The sequence below is a fragment of the Xenopus tropicalis genome, chromosome 2 (assembly GCF_000004195.4).
Source record: "Xenopus tropicalis strain Nigerian chromosome 2, UCB_Xtro_10.0, whole genome shotgun sequence".
Taxonomy (NCBI): domain Eukaryota; kingdom Metazoa; phylum Chordata; class Amphibia; order Anura; family Pipidae; genus Xenopus; species Xenopus tropicalis.
Window position 1 is genome coordinate 106,590,463 of NC_030678.2, and position 8,947 is coordinate 106,599,409.

The following is an 8,947-nucleotide window of genomic DNA, read 5'->3' on the forward strand; positions in this document are numbered from 1 at the left end:
CAGCACAATATCTCAGAGAAGCAAGCAGGGATCTGGGAATTTAGATATGCAGTAAGTACTTAAAAAGAGTCCTTTAGACTTACTTTTAATTTATATTAACCTTTCATTGTCCTTTAAAATCACTGAACTTACCTTGTTCTGCTTTTTTTCATTGTTGCAGAAAATATTTATGGTTAATTTAAACTGATATCTTAATTACTAATATTAAGGTTCATCATACCAATATGCCACAAATGTTGTGAACATGCACAGACAGAACTAGAATCAGGAGAGTTTCTACCGTAATATGAAGTGAGTACCTCACAGACTGCATTTAAATTTAAGAGCCTGTTTTAAATAGGAAGTTTGACTCTTAACTATCAACAACACTCTTAAGGAGATCATACTGCCCTCTCATCTGCATTACATTGCCACCCTGGTCATGCCTGCAACTGTCCAGAACCTTTACAGAGTAAAGGCAGCTTGTTATATAGTGGCCAAGAAGAGTGGCAGAATGGTCTGGGACAGCCTTATTAGTTAGTTTCTGTTGCAGGTATCTAGAACTTCTTTAAAAACTGTTAAAAATCATGAGAAATGCTTACTACGTTACAGAGTATCATAGTAATTTATTTTGAAAAAGAACAAATTAAATGAAACCTGCCTAACTGCTAGGAAGAGAAAGGCAAAAAAACAACTACAAATTCACAGCAAACAAGCCCCTTTGTATCTAATAAAGTAAAATGTTCTATAATCTATATTTTTTAGGTATAGGATCTCTTATTCAGAATGCTTAGGGACTCTTCCAGATAATGGGTCTTTTCATATTCTGGAACTTTATTACTAAAATGGTCTAAAGCATACTGAAACATGAAAATGTTTCATGTTAATGTTTCAATGAAAATGTTGCTATGCTATTCAACACCAAGGTATTGTCTTACTGTTACAAAGAAAAAGTGCATCACACATGAACACATAACTGTTCAGTTATCTTGAAATTAACTTTTAGTACAATATAGACAAACATGTTCTAATACAATTAGTAATTAGTCTTCATTTCTTATTTTTTGCTGGTTTTGAGTTATTTGGAGTCATTTCTAAAATTCTTGCAGCGCAGAATTATTCGCACAGTGAACATAGTTGCCCTGCCCGTTTTTAATATATTAATTGTGAATTTTTATTCGCAGTGTGAATGTCCTTAAAAGCTTTTCAAATTCGCAAATAATCATGCACAAACTGTTATGCCACAACTTTGGTGGCAGAAAAAATATTCGCTAAATTGATTTTGCAAATTGCTAGTTTATATTCACAAAGTGAAAATTGGTTCTACATTTGTGCACAATAAACACGCACATACTCAAACAAACCACAATATGTGAAATTTTGTGCGCAATTAACTTGTTACTGCGATTCCCAAAAAATAAGGATGGACAAAAAAAGTGTGTAAGGGTAACCATGCACAAAACAACCATTTTCAGAAAATATGCACCCTGCAAACTTTGAAAATGACTCTCATTATGTTTTTTCATCTTTAATACTTATGCTTAAAATTGTAGCCCCTATCTGGTTGTTAGAGCCTTATGACCAGGAATCAGTTATAAAGTGAGAATGGTACAAGAATAGGAGAGGACATGAAATGAAAGATGAGCAATAAAAATAGAAAACTCTGAATTCTCACAGTAATGTACAAAGAACACATGGGGTTATATTTATTATGCTGTGTGAAAATTAGATTTCAACAGTTAGAAAACCAAAGCAAAGCATCTATTTGGCTGCTATGAGCAACATCACCGGTAATGTTTTACCCTACGTTTTACATAGCATAATATAAATACCCCTAAGGGACACAAATGCATACCCCCTAGTGCTAATGTAGAGAGCACTTCTGCCCGGGGTCTGGCTGTACTTTGCACCTACACCGGATTGTTGCTGCTCCCAAAATTGTGCTTCTGAATGATGTACAAGTTAGGATGCAGGAGGGAGAATGCCTATGTGCCACCCCGCTCCCAGTTCTCATTAATACAGCATTGCCAAATGCAAGCAGCATTTCATTCACTGGGGTGGACGCAGGTCTCAGTGCTCCAGTAGCCAGGAAGGCAGTTTACTAATTGTAAACACTGTTAAGATTGATAGTGATGTTGTATTTCTTTTTTAAATATATTTCTGGATGATTCATTTCCAGAAAATAGATACCTATATTACAATCAGTACCTGTGGAAATCTTTTACAGTAAGCCATTAAATGCTGTGGTACATTTCTGACATAACCTCGAAAATATTTTAAAATTCTGGAAAGGAAAACATTAAAATTCTTGGCAAACTGTCTCAAATTTGTTCAACTGCAAAAGAAAAAAAAAATACTACTGTTTGAAAAACTTACTTCTAGATCTTCATCTTTGGCCCATTTAGTAGACAGGAAAGGGACATTCCATGACGACCACAGAGTTTTGGAGACAAAGTACTGTTTAAAAAGAAAAAGGTTCACAATCTCATAAAAGCAAATTTACCAACGTCATTCAGGAATTAGCATTTTAAAAAGAATTTCAATTCTAAACAGTTTACAGACAGCTGATATTTCACAAGTTTGATCCACACAAGACGTAATGCATCCCCAGAAAAGTTGCAGATATCAAGTAACATTTTTTATCTGGAGGATAAAATATATTGAGGCTGTGAGTTAATATTTTTATGCTCCATGTCAGAGAAATTGCCTCACAAGAGGTAATGCATATGACAGGCATATTGTTTTTGTACTTGGTGCTCTGTGAGGGGATATAGTGGATACTTCAAGAAGAACTAAAGGCTAACTATGGTAGAAATGCTGTACATTATGTTTTGGCATACTGTACCAGCCCAAGGAAGCCACTGCCCTTTCACAGAGAAGATATGTGCCCCCAAAGGTGCCCCCAGTAGCTCCCCATCTTCTTTTCTACTGATTCCCTGCACATGCTCTGTGCTGCTGTCACTTACATGAGCTTAGGGACCCACTCATAATAAACTGTATATACAGAATATAAATGTCACCATATAAGACTGATTAGCAAATAACACAGATTATTAGTACAAGGCAGTCCTAAAACCAGTGCAATTAGCATTAGAATTTAAAATCAGCCCCGTGCCATAAACTCATGACATCAGCATCATGACAGCTTCTCAACAGCTTCCTAGAGCATACTGAGCATGTCAGTGTCACTGACACTCTGAAAAAGATCCAAGATGGGGCACTGCTGTGTTTACTTTAAAGGCCTGGATCATTACAACTATATAGATGCTAAACCTTTAGGCTGGTGCAATAATTTTAGTATGTAAAATATGTTAAGTTCTAGTTCTCCTTTAAACCAAATTCCCAAGCATGTTACATGTGCACAAAAGGTATTCTGCTCTTGTGTAAGAGTCCTAAGAGGTAAAAAGACAGATGGTTGCATATCTTATTGCAGGCGCAAGGGAATATATTTCTAAAGTTAAGGAGTACTCGGAGGAGAGATTTGACGTGTGAGACAGTAGTAGGAGTTATTAGCTGTTTCCAAGAAAAGCAGGGATGTCCAGTAAAATACAGACATTTGAGGCTTAGCTGAAGCATTGAACATATTTGCACACACAGAGGCACCATATTTTCCATTGTAATTAATAGTGTACTGTGTGCACAGTCTTTACAGATAATGCGGTGAATGTGGGGGAAAAAAATCATTATAGAAGTAAATAACTCCATGCAGTGTAAAGTCTCCTGAAAACAAAAGGTAGTCACATACTCATGCTCTACACATAGCACTGCATTAATACCAAAAATTAGAGGTATTAATTCTAAAATAAGGAGTTATAACATTGTTTCACAACTAATATGGATTTATGCAGTTTAGTTATCATCAACTTCAACTATTTTATTATTACAGAGAAAGGAAAATAATGACAACAATTAAGAATCATGAAAAATAGCCTTCCTATATTTCTGAGCTCTGTGGATAATAGTTTTCTGCATAAGAGATGCCATACTTCTATTAGAAAAGATTTTTTTTCTGTGACCTGCCATTTGGAAAGAGGATTTGACAAGACAAATTGAAATTAGAAGTGCGATTCAGAGTCTACCACAAACACAACAGTTATTTATATCTAGTAAATGTAAATGTTTATTACAAGTTCTGATATATTGCAATATATTCAAATATTTGCTCCTTCAGAAATATGTTGGCTGGCAAGCAGCTGACTAATTACCTTCGTAATTGTATTATTTTACGCATGGAAAATTATTGATCGTTTCAACTGCTTGTTAAGAAAATAAGCTCTTGCAGAGTATTTCATTATTAGGAGTAATGCTCTGTAAAAATGACAGGATGATGCTTTGTGAAATGACAGGATGTGCACTAATTTACAGCCATTTCCACACAGTTTTAAAAGATGTGGGTGTAGTGTAAATTACATCAACGTTGTCAATAAATGTATGCCCCAAACCGCCTTTACTCATCTAGCAATTAACCTCAGCATTACATGACAAGGGCTGGTAGCCATGAGCAAAAAATGTTCAGTTTGAAGGAAAGGTAACAACAAAAACAAAATTAATCGTTTTAACAGCCATATGCGATATTCATATCTTACTGCTTACTGCAGTCTTATAAAGTATGTTTGTTATTTTACAGTACATCTCTCCCCCATGGGCAGAAAATACTTGGATTCCTTTAATAGGTTACAGAGATCCAGTTTTAAACCCATTGTTTTCAATGTCGCTTTAGATGATCATTTTGTATATACTAATGCTAGTTTTGGCAACAGTGTACATTTTACAATACAAATTGTTGAGATAAATGCGCCAAATTTCAACATTTTTAAGCGATTTTCTGAAATGTCATACCACTAACTTTAGGAAAGCTTTGCAGATTGGTACTTTGGTGTAGAAAGGACTCTTTACCCATGTTGGATTTGTCTGAATGTGTACTTTTCAAAAATGTGTGGTTTTCAGGGGTCACCCTACATTTCTGCAGTTTCTGTCCCACATAAAACTGCCATGTGGTTATGACTTAAAGGTAAGCCATGAAATTAGTGTGCACAAGGTATATTTTGGGGTTTCTAAGTGCCATGTGCTTTGATAAACCTATGTACAGTGGGCATCAAACTGTTCAGTAGACCTCTGGGGTTCATATTTAGGGTGTTTTATCTTGGTACCTAATGACCTATAGAAAATAAGATGCCGCATATTGGAAGTTTTGAGGTGATTTTTGGAAATGTCATAAAAATCGGCAAACTTAGGAAACCTTTGGGCTTGGTACTTTGGAGTAGAAAGACATGGGTACCCATTTTAGAAAATATATGACTTTCTGGGGTGAATGTACTTTTTACTAGCGTTATCCCACACAAAATTATGTAAATGTGTTGATTTTGCAGAAGCTGAAATGACAGAAATGGCAGATCATATGGTGTATGTTCACATTGGGGCTCCTACATGCCACATACTTAGGTAAACCTATACATATTGGGCATCAAACTGTTCACTGGACCCCTGGCGTTCAAATTCAGGGTGTTTTACCTTGGTACCTAATGATACATGGGAGATAAGATGCTGCACACTGGAAGCTTTGAGAGGATTTTTAGAAATATTATCAAAATTGCCAAATTTAGGAAAGCTTTGCGGCTTGCTACTTTGGAGTAGAAGGACATGGATACCCATTTTAGATTTGGGGGAATGTGTATTTTCCAAAAATATATGGCTTTCTGGGGTGAGCGTAATTTTTTCTAGCTTTATCCCACACAAAATGATGTAAGTGTGTTGATTTTGCAGAAGCTGAAATGACAGATCATATGGGGGTCTGTTCACATTGGTGCCCCTACATGCCACATACCTGTAAAACCTATGCATATTGGGCATAAAACAGTGGACCTCTGGCATTCATATTTAGGGTGTTTTCTCTTGGTACCTAATGATATGTGGGAGATAAGATATTATAGACTGGAAGCTTTGAAGCGATTTTTAAGAAATTTCACAAATTTTGATAATAACCAATAACTTTAGGAAAGCATTGCAACTTGGTAGTTTGGAGTAGACAGGCAGTTCTACCTATTCTGGATTCCCCAGAATCTGTTCTTTCTTCTTTTCTGGGATAAACCTTCTGTTAGTGGAATTTTTGGGCTTGAAATCTAAAGTATGCAGCTTTCTGGAGCAGTGCTTTGGAAATTTGGTAGTATACTGCTGGGAGTTTTTGACCTATACAAGTGAGAAATCTCCATAAAAGTATATATATTTGGTATTGGCACGTTTAGGAGACATGGGACTTTCCAAATCAGTTGTATTTTCATGCATAAAATAATTTTTGTTTCTGGTGTGTTTATATTATGGAAAATATTAATTTTTTTCATTTTTTTAGACATTTAGAAGCCTATATCTTGTTACAGAATTGGAATTACACAAAAATTCCACCATATTTTGAAAGCTTAAGTTGTCCTGAAAAAAACGATATATAGTTTTCCTGGGTAAACTAAAAGTCCCCCCAAGGAAAGGCCCCTAAAGCGAAACAGTGCAAAATGTTCAAAAACTCTGATGTGAATAAAAAACAGCCACAGATCTGCCTAAAGTTACTTATTGGATGCTGCTGTCTTTTTCTGTGATAAGAGGGCTACCACAATTTTCAGACATAGTTATCAATCTAGTTACATTCAACTGTAACATTCAAAAAGTAAATTTCCTATGAACGTCAATCTTAATCAGAGAAAATTATATGAACATTGTCAGAAAACATATATATATTTTATTTTTTTTACTGATGAAAATAACTGTCACTTAGAACTATAAGTAAGAATTTTCCCATATGACTAAATTATCTATTTATAGTTGGTTACAAAAGTACTCCCAGCACTAAAATCGCCATATATTTAAAAAAAAAAGAAAAAAACTCTCACAGAGGATCTGAACAGTAACACTCAAATATACTAATTAATGTGTTACAATTTGCAGAAAGTATTTTAGATGAACTGCCTACCAAATCTGCCTTTGACAAATACTGTATGTCCTTTGTATGCCTTTCTGTTAAAATATCATTCTACTTCCAAATTGTATGAAAACTAAAGGGACACTGGGAAACACGCCAATATATAACTGTCATCAATGTACCTATATATAATAGACATGTTTAAAATAAATACAACCAGCTACTAAACTGTGTTCAGTTTTAAACATTTAATTCCATTCTGTTGCTGTTATAAAAACACATAATGCATATAAATAATAGATGCTGTTTAATGTTTTTTAATAGCTCCAAGCTGCCCAAAGTTGCATGGGAAATGTGGTTACCATAGAACTCTCATTAACAAATAATGTTTTTAAATCTTATTACTTCATCTTTATCCAATAGTGTTTATGAAGAAGTGCAGCTAAGGACTGCATATACCCATTTATAAAAAGTGTGCCCTTGTCAGTGAAGTAAACTTGTTGTCTCCATCTTTTAGAAACTGTGATTTCCAGATGTCAGCAGAAATATCTGTTCTGACCCTTTGGCACATTACCTGGAGTGCCATATTTTTTTCATTCCTTTAATACATTCCTTAGTCATGAGTTCATTATAAGACTTTTTTTCACAACTGAGCGGCTATTAATTTTCTGGCAATAGTGAGATTTTAGTTCTGCTTTTTATCATACCCTGAAAATGACTGCCTTAGTCTTTCACAAAGGAAGAAATGTTGATCTTGAATGGAGTTCAAGTTATAAGAAATTAAATTAATTATGGACTAACCTTAAAACTATATATGAACACAGTATTACCAGGAAATGTTGAATTTATTCTCTTTTCTCTTGAGGTACATGTCATATTTCTGTAATCTTAAATTCTTTGGTTCTTTGTTGAGTGAACTGCAATTGCCTGCTTGTAGCACAGACTTGTGGCTGCAATTTACGTAGCTGTGAGGCAGCACTCATCCCCTCCTCAGCCAGTAAAATGCAGAAGGGATCATACTATAGTCAAAGCAGTAATGCATAGCAACGAAATAGACATTTACTTATCTCTCGTATTTTAGTCATATTTTTATACTAATTAAAATGCAACTGGCTGCCCCGGCTTTCTGCATTAGCAAAAAAATATTAATTTCTGAAAGAATGTATGACTATTCTTTCCTACTAAGAAAAAATGCCTCAACAGCTGTAGCTTCTTTTATTTGCTGTGGCACAACAGTGGTGCAATAGGTAGGCATTGGTGCTTTGCAGAACTGTTTGTATGTTCTCCCAATGATTGCATGGGTTTGCTCCTACACTCTGAAAACATACAAGCAGGTTAATTGACTTAATTTGCTGAGAGTGCTGAGATTGTAAGCTCCACTGGGGCAAGTGAAGGGTGATTATTATTTTAAAAGTTCCAAACAATATGTTGGTGCTATATAAATAAAGTATACTAATCAGGGCCGCCATCAGGGGGGCACAGGGGGTACAGCCGTCCCGGGCCCGGACAATTTTAACCTTAAAAGGGGGCCTGGCTGTGCTCAAGTTTTCTTAATAGCTCGGGCCCCCTTAAATTCATTCCGGGCCCCCTGTCATTGGTGGTCAGCGGGTGATCCTATTGGTCGCGCCCCGTGCGTACATGCACGTCAGTACACACGGGGCGCAACCTTATAAAAGGGCCTTTCTTCTGCCGGCACTCAGAAGTGCAGAGGCTTCGCCAAGGAGGAACGCGAAGACGCCGCTGAAGACGCCGCTGGCTGTGCTGTGCTGTTCCGTTCTGTGCTGGCTACCAATGTACTTGGGGAGGGGGCCCTGCTGGCTACCAATGTACTTGGGGAGGGGGCCCTGCTGGCTACCAATGTACTTGGGGAGGGGGCCCTGCTGGCTACCAATGTACTTGGGGGGGGGCTGCTGGCTACCAATGTACTTGGGGGGCGCCCTGCTGGCTACCAATGTACTTGGGGGGGGCACTGCTGGCTACCAATGTACTGGGGGGCACTGCTGGCTACCAATGTACTTGGGGGGGGCTGCTGGCTACCAATGTACTTGGGGGGGCCTGCTG

The 8,947-nt window shown here is 36.7% G+C and overlaps 1 long non-coding RNA gene across 1 annotated transcript in view; it reads right to left on the minus strand.

The window, feature by feature from the left end:
- LOC101732801 overlaps positions 1-2,457 on the minus strand; it is a 28,594-nt gene extending 26,137 nt beyond the window's left edge. Inside the window, exon 1 of the long non-coding RNA XR_001169968.3 lies at positions 2,356-2,457. This is a non-coding gene — a long non-coding RNA (uncharacterized LOC101732801). The remainder of the gene's footprint in view (positions 1-2,355) is intronic.
- Between the last annotated feature and the right edge of the window lie 6,490 nt (positions 2,458-8,947).